Raw genomic sequence first — 22,457 nt, forward strand, 5'->3', positions numbered from 1 at the left:
GTGCACTCGTACAGCTCATGCATTGTATCACACGCAATATGTGAACACGTCAAATGAAAGCTTATTTATCGTAAAATCGACCAACCGAATAATATTCCGCATTATTTGCCATAAAACTATCAAATTTAAGTAATTCTTACTTGGAGAATGTTATCTTAAGTTGAACCATTTGTAATCTAAATTTGAACTAGTAAACGGGGGCGAGCTTCCAGTGTTGGCCTGAAGACTGCGCTAGTGCTTGTTTTGTTTACTCTTGGGGGATGAAAAATTCCAAATTTAGTTTCCAAGTTCCTGAAGAGTTTAAAACATTCTCAGTTGAAATTCCACTTCCTAGTGAAAAATAGTTATGGGAATTAGCAGATCCATGTGTTTTTCTATTTTTCAGCACGAAATTGGCTGTTGTAGGAGATGCTCGAGCTGCTGCCGCCAGTGGTTCAAATTAAGATTAAAATTGGTTCAAATTATGATTACGATGGTTCAAATTAAGATTAAAATCATTGTTGACGAATAATCGAATTTTTCAATGAAATTCGATGCAAATACAAACTTTTTACCACTTAACAGAAAGCTTATACCCGTGGCTTTCATGTACATAAAATTTTGCCGTAGCATATTATTTCCATGTGGGAGAAAAAATCACTCAAAATTTGCGCTACTTCGGAAAGCTGCAATTTGGTTCAACTTTTGATTACCTACCCTAGGTGCCTTTTTGGGTCGGTTTTCCCCACTGTGCAGTGCACAATGGTCCACGAAACAGATTTAGGAGGAAAGATGCATTCAGCGCCTTCAAATGATTTTTTAGACAAATATGGTCTTCTACTGAGTTGATCCTAAAAATAAGGCCCTCTTTCCAATGTAGTTGTAGATCTATCAATTTAGAGAAAGTTTGCTGAAGACGGTTAAAAAACCGGTTTTGTGCCATTAACTTTTTCAGTTTCAATTTCATATCGTAGTCTTTCAAGAAACACTTGTAGAGAATTTGAAGTCGCGTCAATTCGTGCGCTGAGATGGTTGTTATCTCTTTTGGTTCAGTAATTACAGGTGTTTTTCTTAAATAATCATAGTTTTTTGATAAGGTGATATGAGGGGTTGGGGCAAACATAAAAACTATCTTTTGCCCGCATTCAAAAGAAGAAATGTTGTTATAAAATGTATCAAAAAATTAGAGAGGTGTTATTTTTGTAACTCAAGTAAAAAATACTTGAAAAGTGCTTATTTTTTCTAGAAAACCATCAATATCTAAAAATGGTTTTTAGACAATGATGAGAATTTGAAACAAAAAAGTTAAAGCAATAAAACGATTTGTTCTAGGTTCACCCTATGAAAACTATGGGAAAATGCTCCAAATATGGTCAAAACAGTTTAAACGCTGTTTACCCTATCTTTATTGGTTTTCGAGATGTTTGGAAAAATGCCCTTCTTTAGTATGATTTTTCGTCCCTGATTTTATATCACTTCTTCTTGGCGTAAAGGCAAAACTTCATAAAGGGGTTATATACTAAAATGGATCAAAAAATCGTTTTCGCCTCACACCGCTTATCCGATTCGTGACCAGTAGATGAATTCAGGCGCACTTTTTCTTCGAAAAAAAAAAAGAAAATTATCTTGTTGGCTACTAAGACTCTTCGAAGAAGTTGTGCGGCGGAATTCAGCCACAGATTCTAAAATTTCTTTCAAAAGCAGGTTGACAACTAGGACTGCACTAGCCCTTCAAAGTTTTTATGGGAATCAATTTTTCAATCGATAGTAACATTTTTCCCCATTGGCTTAGAGAGCTAGTTGAGCTTCGGTGCTCAATGGAAGAAACTCTGTTGGCTAAAACTACGCAATCAAATCAGACGACTCATTGATTAGTTGTCGATTTTTGTTGAACTGCAGAAACTCTAACAGTGATCCTTCCGAGTTATATTTTTTCGAAGAAGAAAACTGCTCTTCCTGCATACGCCAATTCAAAAAGTCAGGTAAGAAAAAAAGTTATGTGTTGATGCAACAGTTAACGATTCACGATACCATCGCATGAAAAAATAACTACAAAATATTCATTTTAAAAAACATCGAGTCAAATATAGCAAAGAATAAGAATATCAAGAATGCCCACTCCGCTGATGCTCGGGTGGACACAGCCGCAGCGCTATCTGCGAATGAAAGTTCAACCTTCAACCTCCTGGGTAAAGTCTACGGTCCATACAAATTTTGAAAATTTTGTATAAACAAAAGTCTACGAGGGGGAGGGGGGTCTGAGATAGCCAAAATTTAGTCTACGTAGATTCTGGACAGCGCCTAAGATCACCCATTAAGGACAAGGTATTTGGAGTACATAGCTCAAAATTTTTAGAGCACCGTTTTTTAGATCCGTTGAACGGATTTGGATGAAAATGCATCACGCCAATTATTCAGTGGTTGTCAACAGCGTGATGCATTTTAATCCAAATCCGTTCAATGATTCTAAAAAACGGTGCTCTAGAAATTTTGAGCAATGTACTCCAAATACCTTGTCCTTAAAATAATGTTGTTTTTTCATGCTTTTAAAAGATCGGTAACTTTTTCCAAAGTACTCTGCGGGCCGCATTTAATGGCTTCGAGGGCCGCATGTGGACCGCGGGCCGCAGTTTGAGCACCACTGAACTACAGAATTTCAATTTCTGCATGAGCTTTATTAGTAAGATTTTCAGCCCTGTAATAATCTGTAAAACACTGTTGTTTGGTTGATGTCCTGTACACAAGTAAAGTTTATTATCTTTCTCCTTAATGTCACTCCCAGCATAGCCTACTACATCTCTCCTTAGGTTTATTAAAAATTAAACAATTTTAAGTATAGCCTTACAAGAATAGCTCTTAGGAATTCAAAGTATCTGTCTGAAACACTATTGGCTAAGCAAGATCCATTCATAGATTATACAAATCCAAATCAATGTACTAAGACTGCCTAGTTCATGTGTGCTATCAATTGTAGCTTATCTCCAACTCCAAGACTAAATCCAATCATCTTCTAACAGTCCAGGTCTGCTGATGCGTCCTTGTGCCTATAATCCAAAGGAAGTTATTCCATTTATCTTCCATCAGTGAGGTCATCTGTCGTGCTCGGATAGTTTGAAGTTCATCTAAATTAGGTAGGGAAGATACTTGAAATAATTTATAATTAATTACAAAATATGTTCTATACTTAGCTCTTTACAACAGCTGTCCTCTCTATTTTTCCTGTAGATTTCTTACCTTATCATCTTGTGTGTTAAATTTTCTTTATTCAAAACGTGTGCGTGCTTAAACACATGCTTCCGAAGTAGCTTCCATGAATTTTCAGGATTAATAATTCTTGATATTTGTTTATTCCTAAATGAGAATTAATATGGTATTATGTATGTATAATTTTTCCTTCTGTTCTCTTACCACGTTATGAGATGGACCGAAGATCAATAACTCCCTTCATCTCGTGGAAGACTAGATTTACGCCAAATGGACTGAGACGAATCTCCTACATTTGGTCTTCATAATGCAGACTGAAACAATACGTTTCCTATGCGTATCCATTTACCATAGATGGACTGAAGTTGCACTTCCTACATCTCATGGTAGACTGGACTGCCAAATGGACTGAGACGAATCTCCTACATCTGGTCTTTTATTGCAGACTGAAACCTTGCGTTTCCTATGCACATTCCTTTACCACAGATGGACTGAAGTTTCACTTCCTACATCTCATAGTAGACTGGACTGCCAAATGGACTGAGACGAATCTCCTACATCTGGTCTTTTTATTGCAGACTGAAACCTTGCGTTTCCTATGCACATCCCTTTACCACAGATGGACTGAAGTTTCACTTCCTACATCTCATGGTAGACTGGATTGCCAAATGGACTGAGACGAATCTCCTTCATCTGGTCTTTTTATTGCAGACTGAAACCTTTAGTTTCCTTTGCGTATCCCTTTACCAACAATGGTAGACTGGATTTATGCCAAATTAGATTATCCTTTTCAATTTGGTCTTCGTGGGATTCTATACCTTCAAATAGACTGGGATAGGTTTATCCCCTATATTTGAGTAAATAAACGGACTAGAACTCTCTTGAAGTTCCCTTCGTTTATTGCTAGTTATTATACCTCCTACATATAACTCCTTTAAACAGATCAGTTTTTTTTTCTAAGTTGCCCTGCACTATCATGAATGGACTAGGTTTAAAAATCCCCTTCATTCATAGCTTTATCACCTATTTGAATAGAAAAATCATACCAACTGTATCGGGCTGAAAACAGACTTGAACCACCTTTGAACTCTTTTTTTAAGTTTCAGGCGCATTTCGTAAGAGCTAACTAAAACCTTCTCATTGTGAGCTTTTATGCAGCTACTTTTGTTAGTAGGGTTATGCTTACTAAGAATCAGACTAATGTTTAAACTTTCTCCTTCGTATTATTCTCCTTGGCGTTACGTCTTCACTGGAACAACCTCTGTTTCACAGCTTAATGTTATATGAGCATTTCCACAGTTATTAACGAGTTTCCTCTGCCAAATAACCATTTTGCATGTGTATATCGTGTGACAGGCACTAAGCTACTCTATGCCTAAAGAAGTCAAGGAAATTTCCATTCCGAAAAGTTCCTGGACCGACCCAAAATCGAGCCCTCCACCATCATCATAGTCATACTAAATTCCCACACTTTTACAGCTGTGGCTAAATGAGCCCTCAACTCTCTATAATATAATATAGTATATAGTTAAGCTCAGTAGTTTTTTCGTTAGATATTGGCTATACACTATAACTTAAGATTGTTTTCAGACCATTGGAAGTTTGGTATACTAAATCGTGCAATACCCAATCTCTGTTATTAATATTCTATTCCAACTGCAAGTCAATGTTTGGTCAAAATGAACAAGTTACCTTTTTTTCATAAACAATTTCAATGTACATATATGCAATGCTTCCACACTGTTACATTATAATATACGCGGATTTTTTTATATGCAAAATATTTATCATAAAACTCACAAGCAAACTTGGTTGGGGTTCGCTTTAGTGCTTATGTTTGACAGGTGCTATTTTTTCAACTGTATTATGAGCCATCTAGCCCTTAACATTTATTTTAATCTTGTGCAGCTCAAAATTCTTATGACAATGGTTACTGTTGGTAGATGCAGTGGAAAGTTTGTCTTAAGATCAATCAATTGACTTTCAAAGCCGAGTAAACTGTCCTTACGAACCACCTATATTTGAGCCAAATTTCTATTTCAAATTCTTACATTGAAGATTACAAATATCATGTTTGAATAAAGTGGTTAATTATCGATTTCCTATCATATGTCACATGTCACAAAAGGTGCGATATATTACGTGGTACGTGGTACGTGGAATTCTGCAATGGGTACACATGATCCCAGCTAAGTGACGTACAATTGATGAGCGAGATACTATTGAATCATCAATGTTGTATGGAATCGTATGTGACAATTGTCGAATTTAAAACCAAATATGTATTGGCCAACTAATCAAAGTTAGAGATAAAATTCGGTTGAAACTATTTTACACAATATTCACGTTGAAAATGATGCATTTATTCAGCTCAGTCTCTACTTTCCAATGAGATTTTACTTATGCAGACTCATTCCTGATTTAACCCAAGTATTTTTCTATTTCCTTTTTCTAGGTATGCTAGTTCCGATAACTTATACCCAACGCAAACATATTATTGTTCTGTGAAGTTGTTCACTATTATTATTACATTCTTGAAGGATGTATCAACAAACATTTCACTTATGGTTTCTTAAAGCCATATCTGAACAAATTCAATTTTCCTGCATCTGATACTTATCGGGTTTGGTGTGATAGATCCCAATGTGCTTAATCCTTGTAGGACACGTTAACAAATAAGACTTGATAAGTCCTCACCTAATTCAAAAGCAGATAGATTAGCAGTAGTTGGTCAGAATATGAACCTGACAAGACATTGAAAATTACAATGCTCATATCAGAATTGTTATTTTGAAGTATTAATTTGAATTTTGTATAGAATAGTTTTCCTATAGCTGACCTAAAGCATAGTAGGAGTTGCCTAGGTTGGCAACCGTCTACAAATTATAGATCATAGCAACTTATCATACACCTTCATCCTTTATTTTCTAGGGTGCATAACAACCCTATGTTATCTGACAGCATGAAAGGTGTGTTTTGAACTGGAATTTCCTAAAGAAACGCACTTTATAACCAATCAACTTACTTGGGCTAGTTACGAATATATAAGCGTTTTCTCTCTACTTCTCATTCTCTTTTTTTCATAAATGAGATTTTTGAACTTTTCATGATTCTGGCCGACAAACCAATGGAGAATCGGGTTCTCTTGGTTAGCTCTAACTATTTCGATCAAAAATTTACCCACCTCGATTTATTCTTTTCCACCACCATGGCACCCAAATCCTGCGTTTTCCGTTTGAATGATGGAACTTTACGACACGTCAGTAATCATCTTTTCCGGAGGCCATTAATTTGCGCGTCGCTTATCTTGAATTGCTGACGGTCACACCACCAGTCTTGAAAAATGGTTTTGATTGCTCTAGAAATGGTTAGTTTTGTTGATCTTTCATTTATAATAAATTTTCAATAGGTACTTCCCTTTTGACCTTGATTATTATGAGAAAACTATGACATTATTTGACGTGGTTCTTCATTCTCGTCGCCAATGTAATAATCTGTAAAACACTGTTGTTTGGTTGATATCCTGTACACAAGTAAAGTTTATTATCTTTCTCCTTAATGTCACTCCCAGCATAGCCTACTACAAGCCCGAGGCTGGTTCTTCTCCGATGCATGAGTTTTCAATAGAAACAGATTTCAGAATTTTATCAACATTTTTTAGAGGTTTCTAGAAACTTCTCAAATGTTTCCACGATAAATTCTGCTCCATAGGGCCATGTTCTCCGATGAAATCTACGGAAGAAGTAGTCCCATGCGTTTGTGGTCCAGACGCTCATCATAATTGTGAATTCGGTCCTTGCAACACGATCAACTAGGTCTATTGGAATCCAAGGAATACCCACGAAGTCTATAAGAGTATCTCATGTTCGGGATTATCTAAACTGTCCTATAATTCAGAACATGGGGTAGCACTAAAACAGCCCATTCTGCCAAAACCTGCTGTTGAGCAGAACTTGAGGCGTATATACGGCTAATTAGCATTAAAATCTTTGTCGTAAAGACTACTATAATGCGGAAGAAATGCTATTTTATATGCTTGTTGGTTACTTGGGTAGTCGTGCATTGAGGTCATTACGATCCAGACAGGCACACTGAACGTACACTATGTTAGAGTGGTGAGCGTTATCTAATGCACAAAGGGTTAAGGCCGGGATTCCATCTGAAAAACCTTCGGGATTTCTTCAGGGATATTTTACGACAATCAGAGATTCCTCCCACGATTCCCTTAGGAATTTCTTCCGGGATTCCTTCATGGATTATTCTCGACTCTGCATCCAGGATTCCTGGTTTCTGTATATGTATTTTCAGGGACATTTCATCCGTAGTTCCTTCATTGACATTTTAAAGGATTTCTTTTCTCCTGAGTTTCCGCCGAGGATTTCTCTTTGGATTTCTTCAGGGACTGCTTCTGAAATTGCTCCCATGATTTCTACTCTTGGGATTCCTCCCGATATTTCTTCAAGGGATTCCTTTCGGATACTCCAAGGGTTTCTCCCGGAATTCCCACGCTACTTTTTCTTGGAATACCTTCAATGATTCCTTCTGAAGAACCCCTGAATTCCTGGAAGAACCCCTGAACTGCCCATATTCGCATAGTCGACGTAACCACCATTGACAAAGTGAGCATACACAAGCTAATACCTGACGCATCTGCGTATATGTTACCAGTTTTATTCAATTCAACGCAAAATCCAACCTTCAGTTAGATGTCAACGTGGGAAAAAATATTGAACTTCGATACATTCATTGTTAAAATTTCAAAAGTGTGTTGAAAACCAAAGTGGCGCTTACGTCGACTATGCGAATATGGGCAGTTCAGGGGTTCCACCAAAGCGCATATCTGTATGAAAATGAATCATCCCATATGCTCACTCGTGGTGAGTATGATGATACTTTTTGCATTATGATACTGACTGCAAAATTGTCCGTTTTTTATCACTTCAAACACGCGAGGCTATCAATCATTGAAAACCGAAAAGTCAATGATTCGTATGAAAATTCTGTGATGCACCAAGTCACCTTAAACACTTCCACAGTTATTAAGGCAAGTACAATGACACACTATGCTCAGGGAGTCGAGAAAATTTTCCCGGCTGGAACGGAAATCGAACCCGCCGTCCCCGGATTGGCGATCCATAGCCATAACCACTAGGCTAACTGGGAACCCCAATTTTGGCACTTACGAAATATGTTAAGTGTTTCGTCATCTTCGATGTCGACATGTGTTACATTTTAGTCAAAAACAGTTATTTTTGATTCAAATAGAGGTTGCATCAATTACATTGCTGACCAAAGTGAATCAAGATTATGTAATGTTTCCTCCTCTCCACTAAAAAAAACTCCATCCCGTGACAGTCGTGGGGAAATAGAGGTGATCTTGATCTCCAGTAGCAACGTACGTCATACTAACTTTCCTTCCTTTCCCGGATCACCGTACAGTATGACCCATAAAAAAATGCGACATTCCATTTTTTTTGCGGTATTTGATGATTCTTAATTAAATAATCCTAATGAATTAAACTTTTTTGGATTAGGATACTATAAGGAGGTCATTGTCATACAAGATCTCTAAAATTTTTGTCAAAATATTCATTGGTTACGTATATGGGATACCTTATAATTGTTAACAATTTATAAATAAAATCAAGTTTTCCTCTAATTTTCAGAGCGAAATGAACTAAGATAAAAACTTTTAAACACATGGAAATCATGAAGAAATATGTACTCGTTAGTACGCCCATATTTGAAAAATATTTTAAAAATAATTTCAAATGTTTATTAAACAAAAACTAAAAAAAGGTGCTACATATTAAAAACAGTATTTAAGATAAATTAATAAAAAACTTAACACTGTTTGAACATTTTTCAAAACATTTTTTTGTCGATGAAGGCACATAAACCTACCTTTATGATAGGTACAAATACTAAGTACTTCAAAACAATTTCATGCTTGAAACATAATATTTTCTAAAAATTATCATTTGTCAAATAATTCAATTTTCAGAAAATGTTTCTTAATTTATAAGCTAATATTTTTTTCGATCATGTCCGACGAACCAACGAACTTCTGAAGACCTTATCCAGCCATAAAAGTACTATTTTGGAAATAAAATTTGATTGAATGTGATTGACAGCAATTGAAAGAAAATTATATCCTTAAAAAACGGCCTCTGGCGCGTGGACGATTTCGACATCCATATGTTCAACGTTATATTTCCAAAGGTATGTGCATGAAATCAGTCTATGTTCCTTTGCCATTATCAGATTAATGGCTCTACTATACTATCCAATAGATACATGCAAGGTTAATCAGTTCGAAGTAGGGGAACGATGACTTTGAAAACTGTCGCATTTTTTTATGGGTCATACTGTATAAGGACGTGGCCTCTTGTGACCTCTTTGAAACACTCGAAGGTTAACATTGAAAGCGGTAAGCTACTCCCAAGCTCTGTTCCTGAAGCAATTTTGATAGTTGGCCAATCACGGAGTAGCAACTATGAATTCTACGGTCATTTATGCTCGTACTTATGCTCTCCTCTATGCCCGAGGATGTCCACTACGAAAAGATACTAGATTGCACTCCACCCATAGCATTTTTTTGTTTCACTTCTGAGCTATGTAGATTTACTATAGTTGACCACACACTACAAGTGATTACAACCTGAGCACTGGACCGGTATTTTCAACAGCCTGCGGTAGATTTTGCCGAAATTCTTCATTCTCAAATCCCATCAGTATCACTTTCACGAGCATCAGCATCTCGTCATCGGATAGCTTGTTATAAGACTGTCAATCAACAGTAACGAGCAGACACCATTCTGCCATAGCTTTATCACCATTTGGCTCCTGCTCAACATACTGGGTATCATAGGTGTAATTTCGCTGTCCCCCACCAGCAGAAGATTGGATTGATTTACGACCCGACTTGGCTTCATAAATCAATTTACAATTCAACTTCACCCGCGGTCTTCTCGCATGAGCTAAAAGTCACCATATAATTCCACCTAATAATGATGCATCGTGCTCAAGTAGCCAAGTAGCATATCGTCAACGAACGGTTGCGGCCGTTTCGTCAAATTCGCTCGGTTTTAGCACGCTTGAACGCTCGAGAGGAGCATATCAACGTCCAACGTACGGATTCACCGCCGCCACACCGGTGATGATGTCTCCTACTAAATGGTATGTTTTCATTCGAATCTCACTTTTCGCTACAAGATCACTTAATCCGTTACACGCAAACTGCTGTCATCGCGTGGTCTCCCTGATGCGTTCCCATCCGCCAACATATCTTCACCGACCACCCGTCTCAAAAACGAAACAAAAAATGTTTGAGTCACAGTTCAGTCACATCGGGGTGATCAACGACAGCTTCAGAAGAAAAATCGCACAGCCCACACCTTCTCGTTACGCGACGCGTGACTAGGACGGTGCGCGGGTGCTATCGCGACGAGATCGTGCAACCAACTGAGGATGAGAAATGAACCTGTTGGCTGTTAGCAGCGCACCGAACCGATGTCGATCGATACTTCTCTCAACAACCGGTGGACTGTGGTTCTACGCTAAGAGAAAGAATATCACCCCGAACGATGCGACGACAGGATCTTCTTGGGTTCATTGGGAGGAAAATTGTATGCCGAATGCTGGGGCTGAGAGGACGTTCAAACGATCTTGCTTTAGTGCTGCTCTGTGGTGGGTGGTGATGAGATGGTGGAGCTCTTGTCAACACACATTGCTGAAAGTCTCTTTTTGTGAAAGTCTCTGGATTTCTTCAGGAATACTAAGGGGTCATACACAAACCACGTAGACTTTTAGAGAGGGAGAGGAGGCGGTCTCGCCAAAGCCAACGCTTCAGGGGGCTCTCCACTAATTACGTATGGGTTTTTGTATGAACGAAAGTCCACGAGGGGAGGGGGTGGTCTTAGAGATGATCAAAATGTAGTCTACGTGGGTTATGAACGGGATTGTTACAAGAATTAATGCTGAGGTTCATGCGGTCGATTTCCTCCTGGGATTGGTTCAGGATTTGCTATCTGAATTCTTTCTGTGGTTTCCCCAAAATTTCCTCAAATTACTATTAGTTTTTTTTCAGGGATTTTTTTCCAGCATTGCTATTTAAAAATGATTCCAGAATTTCGTCTGTGATTCTTCTATAAATTTATGCTAATGTTTCTCCAGGTGTTTCTTCGGGAACTTCTCCAGGAATAGGACACGATCGGTGTAGGACTAGATTTGCAGTAATGAGCTGATTTGCTGTATGGTGAGAAGGTCTATTCTCTGTTTCTGCAATGAAAAGATGGGAAAAGCGTGGGTATTGAGATTACCTGCCTAATTTGAAACTGTTTTATTCTATTCTATTCTAGTGCTTGCACAGGCCAGGCCCACTGTGCAAACTAACAGGTTCAAAGATAATTCAAAAAATTGTGGAAATCAGATTATCCACTTATGAATAACATGGTTGACACAAGTTTTTGATTTTGACAGAAGAAACGGGGACAACCGTACCAACCGTTTTGTTTTCAGGGGAATGAGGATTAAGTTAAAAATCGTTGGGAGTGGTGAAGCTAGTGGAAAATACGCACTCCATTGGTATGCCTACTCCTGGGATGGAAAACAGGTACCTAAACTGTGTCCGGGCTTGAAAGCCTAGGACCTAGGTTTAAGCGCCATTACTCGTTTTCTGAAACGAAAATAAAAAAGCACTACAGACGCCTCCCCCCCCCCCCCCCCCCCACTCACAACGCTAATATTTTTGAAATATCCAATTATTTGATCAGATTATCTTTGAGTTCACCAGGTTGTACAAAATACTTTATGACCTTCAAAACACAACCCACTACTCAAGAACTGAAGTCACTTTGCCTAATTTGGATGCTGTTTGAGCATAACTTTGAGTAACTGTGTTGATATTTTCTGCATTTCTTGCAACTAATCTAGAGTGCAAAGTGTTAGTTCGGGCTCGCTGGTCGGGGAAAGAAATGCAGGTGCCGCGGTTTGTGCTTCGTTCGACGGCGACAAACCCAGACAACCACCGATGGAGGCACATGAATTAGTGAGCTCGTTTCATGCTATTGTTTACTGCGAAGCTTAGTATTTTTTTACTTTTTAACGTATTCGGGCGTCACATGAGCATAACTGAGCCGAAATCATTTGTTCATTTTTTTACAATTAGTTACATTCACATTTTTTTACTGTCTTAAACACTATGTTAGCTTGGGAAGCCGAAGTACTCGCACCTGTTTCGAGGTTAGCGATAAAAAATAGAATTGGGAAGGAGGGAGTTGGGGTGCTTAAACTAAATTATTTGCTAACTTATACTAAAACATTGATGGGACTAAATGTCCTGATCTGCAACGGAACCAAAAAGAAAGGGACTTAATCGGTAGACAACGACAAGAAGAGGACAAACGGAAGGAGGCGGTGACAGACAGGGGCGAACAAAAAAACCAAATGGAGGACAACGAAAACAAGCAACGTATTTACTATATTAAACTCTGAGATCAACACGTTTCAAAAACTGATAAATCAGATTCATGTATTCTAAATCAAGGCCTACCTACACTGCTCTAACGGATTTCTGTTGTTTTCCTCGGACAAGATTAGTTTTAATCTCTTTAATTTTATTTTTATATTTGAGGCACACTTTGATTAGTCCGTCTGTGTAATATAGGCTATCCCGGGCAGAGTTCAAGTACTGACGATCAAAATGTGATATTGGTTTGTTTGAGATAAGAGGTAAAAGTACTGAAAATAATAGCAAAACTTTGTTCTTGAACCATCTAACCAATAGCAAAATATGATATTTGAAGATCAATCAAATAGCTCACTGCTATTGGCTAGATCTTCCCAAGAGCTAAATGTGCTATGATGATGATGTTCCAGGAGTAAAATTGAAATATTATTTTCAGTACTTTTACCTCTTATCTCGAACAAACAAATATATCAAAATATGCTATTATTGAGCTTTTTTCCTCTGCTCGGGATAGGTTATTACTCCCTAAAGCAGTGGAGATGCGCGATAGAATTTTTTATTGGCTTTTTTTGCGTGGAAAAGTGATCGGTTATGAACGGCGGCTTGTGTATATTGATCCATTGTCAGATCGTATCACCGACCATAGGTGACTGCTAGATCGACAATGGTTACTCTTCATGCGCGTAACTACAGCGCATTTGGCCCCTCAGCTTCAATGTCAAGCCTGCTGGCTGTAGTGCATAACGAGCGAGCACGACATTGGAGCTGAAGGGCCAAACGCGCTGTAGTTACGCGCATGTTACTCTTCCTTACTAAGGGTACTAGTACACAGGGACAAATATTTGACAAGGAAAGAACTCAGCAAACAACATCTGTTTGACACTAATGAAAATTCGATAGAGTCAAACAAGATGTTTGAGCATTGGTTTCTTTTTGGACAAATATTTGACCCTGTGTACTGGAATCTTAACAAGAACTCCTTCCTGAGACAAACGTCCCAGGCAACACATGATCGCATAAGATGTTGAATAGAATGCAAATGTGGAGGCGATATACGCACACTTTACACGCGGTTAAATGGAAGCATGTACGCGTATGGCCTCTACTTTAGCATTGTATGCAACATCATATAAGACTTTGTGTTAGCTGGGATGGAGATGCAGCGATTTTCGGTCTCTATAACAACGTTTGTCTTACTAACATTCCTTCCCATGCTCGATGACCGTAAGGACGTGACCTGCGCCGTTATTGATCCTAATATAGTTGAGAGTTCTCGAACTGTGCATATTGGTATTGGCTCTTTGTGCAATTTCGATTGCTCCAGTCAATCAACGGAGTAGCAACTACGAATTGTGCGGTCATCTATGCTTATGCTCATACTCTACACTGAAATAAATTTTGTTGTGGAAACCACCGATTCCATAGTAAAATTACTAACCGTACCTATGATTCTCAACCGACAACAATTTCCAGTTGATTCTACTAAAACACTGTCAACTTAACTAGCAGTGCAGTTAACATTACTAAGAATAATTTTAATTTAACAAATGAGCATGGTATTTTAACCACACTGTGTTTTAAAATGCGTGTCAAGGAAAAATTAACACTGTTGTGTTGTTGAGACGACTACGCTTTTAGTTGAATTTACTACTATGCATTGTAATTTCAAGCATATTTCAGTTACCTTAACAGATTTTGCTGTCGGTTGAGAATCATAGGTACGATTAGTAATTTTGCTATGGAATCAGTAGTCTCCACAACAAAATTTATTTCAGTGTAGTAATTCTACATTATAGAGATACAGTAGACGTTCGATAACTGCAACATATTAACGTTTCACTTACCGAATGCAATTCGATAACTGCGGCGACTGACAGACGTCAAGGAACTGCCAGCTGCTGCAGAATGCAGCCAATGCGCATTTAAAAAACATCGCATTGCAGCTCAAGTGCATGCAAAAAACATTGCATCACTGTTGATATTTAAATTTGACGGATAGCGGTGCGATAAATGCAAAATTGTTGCACTTGGCGGACTTGCAATTAACCGTTATGTGTCCGACAATTTTTTTTGCTTTTTCCGTGCTTTTCAAATGGGCGCTGGGTACCCGGGTACCCTGTCGGCCACATAAGGGTTAAAAAGCATTGCAGTTAAAGCGTTTGCCCGAGCGAACGTCTACTGTATGCGGAAGCGGCCATTGTGAGCCAATCGTGCATAGAGAAATGTCAAAGTGTGTGCCAAACGAACATCTTTATTGTTTGTAGGAATGCGTCGTTTGAATGGTATTGTAATCAGAACTAAACAAATTATAATTATTTATTTTTTATATCGAAGAATTGATGGCATATTACAAAGCAGAAAAAAAGATAATATTTAACTAATCATGCTTTCAAGAACTCATGCTCATGTAGGAACTTTTGTAGCTTCTCTTCTCGTAAAAACTTCCATTGTTGCTGCTTGATTCACTTCTACCGATATAATAGCACCTTGATTAGCACTGCTCTTTGCAATGCATTTTATTTTTTTTTTTCGATTGCGCTGCTATTTCTTTCAAAATTTTGAGAAAAGCTCGATTTGGCAATCGTAAACAAAACAAATTGTACCACAACAAAGTCACGCACAAAGTTTGAACATTTAGCTACGTGGCAAGTGTTGGAAGCAGTTGTAAACAAAACAAACAGCGTTGCCGAATCGACATATATAACTTCCGCTCATCTCTATATAAAGGATTCTTGTAACTATATTGCCCGTTGTGAAGATTTATAGATTCCGACGCAAATAAATGATTAGGCTCATTTTCAGCGTAGGTGCGTTATAAATATTTGTTTATAATGCTAAACTATCATCAAATGTGTACCTAACAACACAGCGTAAGATATTTGCCAGGACGCGGTCTGGTTTTATATCTGTGGGCCCACGCAAGAAAAATCCACGCAACTAATTTTCGCGCAGGAGTCTAAACAGGTGGAATCTCCGCAATAAATCTGGTACTACACCGAACGTACCCAATTCTTCGGTGAATTTTTATTAAATTTCCTTTAGATTTTTTTGGGCATTCCTCCAGGGTTTGTTCTTGTGATTTCTTCAGAAACAAGAGCTGGAATTCCTCCAGAAACTCTTGGTGGGATTTCTGCTGGACTTTCCCAGGAATGTCAACAGAAACCTCTCTAGGGATGCATCCAGAAATTTGCTGCAGTGATTATCGATGATTAACTATTAGAATTCCTAGAAATTCATCCCTCTGAGATGAAAAAAAAACCTATGGATGCCTTTAGTTATTCCTTCAGAATTTAGTTGAAAAATTTATCCAGCAATTGCTCAGGTGATTTTTCCAGAATGTCTACAGGTTTCCTTATCCACTTATCCGCGAGCGGTAATGCCGGCGGCGGGCATAACCAACCGATTCGAATTTTGACATTTCTTGGGGATCGCAATCGGTTGGCGCCACCGATCTGTGGGTGAAGGGGTGGGGAGGAGAATGAAACTGTTTTGACTTTCCTCCAAGAAACGTCAAAATCCAAACCGGTCCACTTATCCGCGTCGTGAGAGTTCAACATTTTTGCATTTTATTTATTTTCAATCATTTTTGCCAAAGCTTAATAAAAGCTTTCCTGTATATTTGTTAAATGCTTTTAACAATAAAAAAATAAGTTGGTGCACAACACGATGCTTTATAACTTCTCCAAATTTGTTTGAACAAAACCCGAACATAGGTTGTACGCAGGGCCGAATTTACAAATGTGGGGGCCCGGGGCCACAGTGTTGTGGGGGCCCTCCTTTTAGAGGATTTTTTTTTTCATTGTAGAAAAATCCAGAAAATTTGAAAAAAATCCAAAAATAAGGGTTGTTAATGAAGAAATTAATCTAGCTTAATTAGTATAACTAGAAAAAAGAGAGATCCAGATATGAAAATCTAGTCTGAAGACGATTGTAAAAAAACATTTTATCAAGTGAATAACACTTTATGCGGTGTGTTAACAGTATTAAATTCTATTGATCAAGTCAAAATTCATGAGAAAGTCCTTTAAGAAAATGCAAAATACATGTTATAGGAGACATTTTCGATAAATTTCAGATAAAATTTATAGCGCTATCTTTGGGGCCGTTATTTCAAAATCTCCAAATAGAATTTCTTGCAGAATCATTGATGAAATCTATAGAGTTGCTAATCGATAACCATGTTTCTTTTTTGTGGAACTTAAGTATAATTTCTATCGTGACTTCGAGAGTAGTTTCTGGTGAACGCGCAAAATAACTGTTAAGAACTCTTTGTAAAACTTTAAGAGGAAAAAAATCCATAGTGGTATTTTTAGCGGAAATTCTACTAAAAGCTACTGAAGAAATTTCATGGGAAATCCATAATTAGTTCCTGATGGAATTTCTGTTTTATTTTGAATTGAATTATAAGTAAATTTTTCAAATAATCTTTGGCGGACAAATTTTTAGTCAATTTAATCAAAAATTGTTTGCGAAATTTTAAATATTTCAGGATTTTTCAAGAATTTCTCCACAAATATCTACTGCAATATTCACGGGGAACCTATGAATTTGTTAAGAGTTCGCCTTAAATTACACTTTCAAGTCAGGAAGAAAAAATCATCATGAATTTTATCATATTTAAGAAATTCGGACCAGATCTTTGCAAAAAAAAATGGGATCCGATTTGAATAATTTATAAGTTTAGTAAGCGGAATCAAACTCTACAATTCTAAAAACTTTTCTTTATTCTGATAGAAACACTTGCAAATCTTCAAAGAACTATGTAGGAAATGTTTGAAAATAACACCAATAATTTTCGACAGAAATAAACACGGATTTTCAGTAGAAACTTTTTGACTCTCTATTCCATAAAGTTTAAGATTTCATCCAGAATTCAGGTGAAGATTTTCTCATGTATTTCCGGTGAATTACCTTGTGCAATTCACAAGAGAGATCTTTGAATTGATAAAATCTTAACAATTTCAGAGCAAGTTTAAAATTTTATAAAAAGCAGATATTTGCTTCTTTCTTATTTGAAGCACAATATTTCGCACACATCTTGAGAGTAGAAGTACTTGTGATAAAAATTAAATCAAGATGTTTCTAGCACTACTTTTTTTCGGTTCCCATTTGAAGTTAGATTTTGTGGGGGCCCCTAAAATGTGGGGGCCCGGGGCCATGGCCCCCCTGGCCCCCCCTTAAATCCGGCCCTGGTTGTACGTGAAAATAATTCAAATGTTATTCAACATTATGCTGAATTAATTCGTCATAATGGTGCCTGTTAAGGGGTGCCGTTCGCCGATCGAGGAAATATCCGCCATTGCTCTGTTGCTACTAAGATGGTTATCTCAGATTTTACTTCATATTATAGAACAAAAACTTATTGTGTATGCTCTCTTGCAGTGCATATGCTGATTGTTTTTCAGTCTCTTCTGTGCGATAGAAATCGAGATTACCATCTTCAAAATCGCGAGGCAAATCGTTAGAAAGGGAGGAAAGATAGGCAAATCAACACGGCGTCCCGTATCATCTTAAATGAGTCATTGTTAGTTGGGTTCATCCAGCCAACCTTCATCCAGCCAACGTACATTTTCCACCTTCGGAAAAGCACAAAAATGGTCATAACTTTTTTGTTTTTCTATGGATTTTGATGAAATTTTCACAACTTCCCGAAAAACTCTTCTAGTTTTTGATGCCGGGGACATGGGTGCCTGGTCCACATGGTTCCGGAGTTATTCCGGATTGTCTTGGGGTACTAAAATTGGCCTCATACTTTGCGCAAAGTATATCTCAAGATCCCGATGAGATAGAAGTATAGTGTCTTCGGCGAATTTGTTCAGCAGGTTAAGAACTAACTGGCAACGGCGACTTTGGTTCGTGATTCGGCCGCTAGGCGGCGCCAGTGTCAAAAATGTTCAAACCCTCATATCTCAGAAACCTGATAAGATAGAATGATGCTGTCTTCGGCAAAATTCTTCCGCAATTGCTTCGGAAATTTCTTCAAGAAATTGTCCTGGAAATCCTCCTAAAATTCTTCCAGGAATTCCTGCGGGAATTCCCTCAGAAATTCCTTCGGAAATTTCTTCAGGAACACTTCCGTTTTTTTTTCAAAAAAAATCCACTGAAAATTCCTCCAGGAAGTCTTTCTTCAGGAAGTCTTCCGTGACTTTTTTCAGAAAACGCTCTGAGAACTTCTCCAAGAATTCCTCTGGGAATTTCTTCTTTGTTTTCTCCAGGAATTCCGCCGGAAATTTCTCTGGAAATTCCTCCGCGGATGTCTCTATTAATTTTCCCTGCAATTTCTCCAGAAATTCCACTAGGAATTTCTTCAGGAAATCCTTCCAAAATTTTTCCTGGAATTCCACTTGGAATTTCTTTACGACTCCCTCTAGGAATTTCTCCGGGAATTCTTCAATGACTCCCATCAGCAATTTCTCCGGCGATTCCCAAGGTGATTCCTTCAGTTATTTCTCTAGAACTTTTTCCGGGATTATTTTCCGGAATTCTTTTGGATATTTCTCCATGATTTCTCCCGGGGATTCCTCCAGAGATTCGTCCAGGAATTTCCGTCGTGGAATCCACCAGGAAGGAGGATTCCCTGAAGAGTTTTCCAGAGGAATTGCTGAAGATATTACCGGAGGAATTCCTAGAGAAATTTCCTGAGGAATTCCTGGACGAAATCCTAGAAGCATTCTCTGTGGAATGAACTGCTCATGAGGTGCACTATACCGTCTACCCCCGTTGGTTTGAACGACACCTCATGCAAACCAACGGGGTTCATTTTCTAATTTGAACTTCTAGTAACCCTGTGAGCATCGAAAAACACACTGATGGTAACCCTTTTTTTGTTTTGATTCTGCGTTCCTGTGAAACAATGTGCTGCACTTGATTTTTGTATTGTAAAATGACGCCAAAAATGCCACTCGACTTCTATGCAATCTTAACTGAACAATCGAATTCGATATATTATCTCAAAATCGTGTTGATCGATGCTTAACATTATGCAGTGTTGTCAGTTGCAGAGATAATTTTGAAGGACCAGATTTTACAAAAAAAAGTACTTAAGGTTAATCTAGATGACTACTTGATATTGTTTTACGTTACTTCAAACTACAATGAACATGCACACCATCCCAATTGTAGTGAATTATACTGTATTCACATTTTTATTTACAGTTCAGCAGTGTTGCCAGCTTTAAAAAAAACTTCGTTTTATTCTATGCAACATGAACAGCTTTTGACGTCTACTTTAATTATGCAGAAGAGTCTTCCATATTGCATACATTCATGTGTATATATTCAGCAATATATGATTCAATTTGAACAGTGTTGCCATCTATCATAAGAAATAATGACATCAGAAGCTACCACTGGTTTGTTTTTGTTGTCCTTTCGAACATTACAGAACATTACATGTGAAGATTTCGAAAACTAATAAAGGTTTAGAGCAATGATTGATGGACGTTAATCTACACTGAAAAATATTTAAACCCAGCGAATAAGTTAAAAAAATTCAAATTTGGCTAAACAGCTTTTAGTTTTTACTCAGCATTGGGTTGTTTTCTCCCTCTCCCCACACGAAAGTTGTCAAAAACAAAGACACATCCGTGTGGCTCCGTGGAAGAAGCCAAATTTGGGTTATCTTGACTAAACCCAAATTTGCGTCAAATAAGGCCTCCGCTGGGTGAAAATAACTTACCACTGGGTGAAAAATTTTGCAGCGATCAAACGAGGACTACCTAGTGACCACTATCGCTGTTTGACGCAAATTTGAGTAATTCCACGGAGGTGCGGGATTGCGTCAAAAGAACTTAAATTTGGGTTGATTTGTAGTTTCGTGTAAGTTTTGGACGTAAAAAAGTGGACGTAAATCAATCCAGCGTAAAATAAACGGACGTAAAATAAGGTCGGAGTGTACTGAAAGCTGTTTTTTATGAAATTTGTAAAAAAAATCCTACCGGAAATTTGGAAGAATTTTGTAGTCACATTTAATAGAATCTCGTAAAGAAAATCATTGGTTCTGTAGACTGTATGTGTCGTGAGAAATCAATCTGACGCAGTATGTCGTGAAAATTCAGAATTTTTTTTATAAAATATATAGGTAAGACGCCCTGAAGATGATTGCATTCTTAGAAAATTCCATGGAAGAAGCTTTTGATAAACTAGCGATTTTTGGTAACATGCAGGACTTTTTTCATTCATTATGGATGAGTTTAACGGAATTCACAAAGTTAGTTCCTGAATCAGTTATTTGTAGAATTTATGTCGAATTTGATTTTTTTTGCTAAAATTCCGAAAGAATTATCCTAAAAATACGTAAACTTCTATTGTAAATGAATGAAATTCACATATTCTACGTATGGTGCAAAAAAAGCCTTTTAGAATTAAATGTAAAAAAATGCAACTTAATATCATTTAGCAGAAAACGAACAACACCAAACATTTCAGTTGCATTAGGAAATCAAAATGTGGAAAAATGTGAAAGAGTAAGAGACTTAGGAGTAATCTTAGACTCTAAGCTTACTTTCGTAGACCACTACAACACAATAATTCACAGGGCTAATAACATGCTAGGGTTTATTAAGCGTTTCTGCTACAACTTTAATGACCCATACACAATCAAAACTCTGTATATTGCATATGTAAGATCAATACTGGAATATTGCAGCATTGTATGGTCTCCTTTTTCAATCACGCACGAAGAAAGATTAGAATCAGTACAAAAGCAATTTCTATTATATGCTCTTCGTAAATTAGGTTGGACTTCATTTCCACTTCCATCATATGAAGCACGCTGCAAGCTTATCGACATACAAACATTGAAAGAGCGGCGTGAAATTGCAATGGTTTCTTTTGTTAACGATATCGTTTCACAACGTATTGATTCAACAAAAATCTTATCCTCATTAAATTTTTACATACCTTCTCGGCAACTACGAAATCGAAACATATTCATAACAAACCACCGTAGAACAAACTACGCCAAATTTGGGCCTCTTAATCGAATGATGGACATTTATAATCAACACTGCGAAACCATTGACTTTACAATGTCTCGGCATAACCTTAGAAAATACTTTTACAGTCTTCGAAGTCCCAACACCTAAAAACATTATAAATACACTACCTATCCTAATTTAATTTTTTAATATTTTTTATGTATTTCTTAGACTAAACTATAGCATTAAGAAACAAAAAATATGTATATGTAAATGTACTAGTCTACGTCGGTTGACGAAATAAATAAATAAATAAATAAATAAATAAATAAGTAAAATTTCTCTTTGATTTCCAGTCGGAGCACTCGTTGTGGAGTTGCGGGAACAGTTATTGGTAGCATTTTTGAAGGATATTTTTGCAGAATACTTGAAACAAATCATTGAAACTTTCGGAATCCTAAGACTGAGGACATTCTTGCTAAAATCTTCACTGAATTTCCAAGGGTGCGGTGCGGCCAGAAGCTATTATCATAAATTTCTGTTGGAATAATACCTTTTTACATATCTTTTGCGTAATGTTCAGAACATTTGCCAGACATTTTTTATGAAGTGTTTTCTTTTTATAAACATCTCCCCTGGAAGTAAAATTTATTGATGATTTAATCAATGAATTCCACTAGCATTATTCTATTTGTATCTTCATCAAATAAGTTTCTGAAAAAGTAATCCATGAAATTCTTGAGAAGTTTCTAACAATTTTCTTTCAATTCTCTCGAACGATCTTTTGGTATTTACAGATTTTATTTCAGGTTTTCAACCATAACGTGTGTTATAAATCGTTTCAAAAGATTCGCCAATATTGATCCATTTTCGGAATTGTTTCAAGG

At 37.3% G+C, this 22,457-nt stretch overlaps 1 protein-coding gene and 1 long non-coding RNA gene across 6 annotated transcripts in view; both read right to left on the reverse strand.

Moving 5' to 3' along the window:
• LOC109411498 (myogenesis-regulating glycosidase) overlaps window positions 1–10,666 on the reverse strand; it is a 62,557-nt gene extending 51,891 nt beyond the window's left edge. For 3 of the 5 annotated variants that reach the window (XM_062859200.1, XM_029873714.2, XM_062859199.1), the window contains exon 1: window positions 10,386–10,666. The gene's annotated coding sequence lies outside the window, so the exon portion shown is untranslated. The remainder of the gene's footprint in view (window positions 1–10,385) is intronic. The other 2 variants (XM_062859201.1, XM_062859202.1) reach the window with 2 other exon arrangements.
• The window catches only part of LOC134291450 (uncharacterized), a 383,602-nt gene that overhangs the window by 223,599 nt on the left and 137,546 nt on the right, over window positions 1–22,457 (reverse strand). The window lies entirely within an intron of this gene.

Source organism: Aedes albopictus, chromosome 3, assembly GCF_035046485.1.
Source record: "Aedes albopictus strain Foshan chromosome 3, AalbF5, whole genome shotgun sequence".
NCBI lineage: Eukaryota > Metazoa > Arthropoda > Insecta > Diptera > Culicidae > Aedes > Aedes albopictus.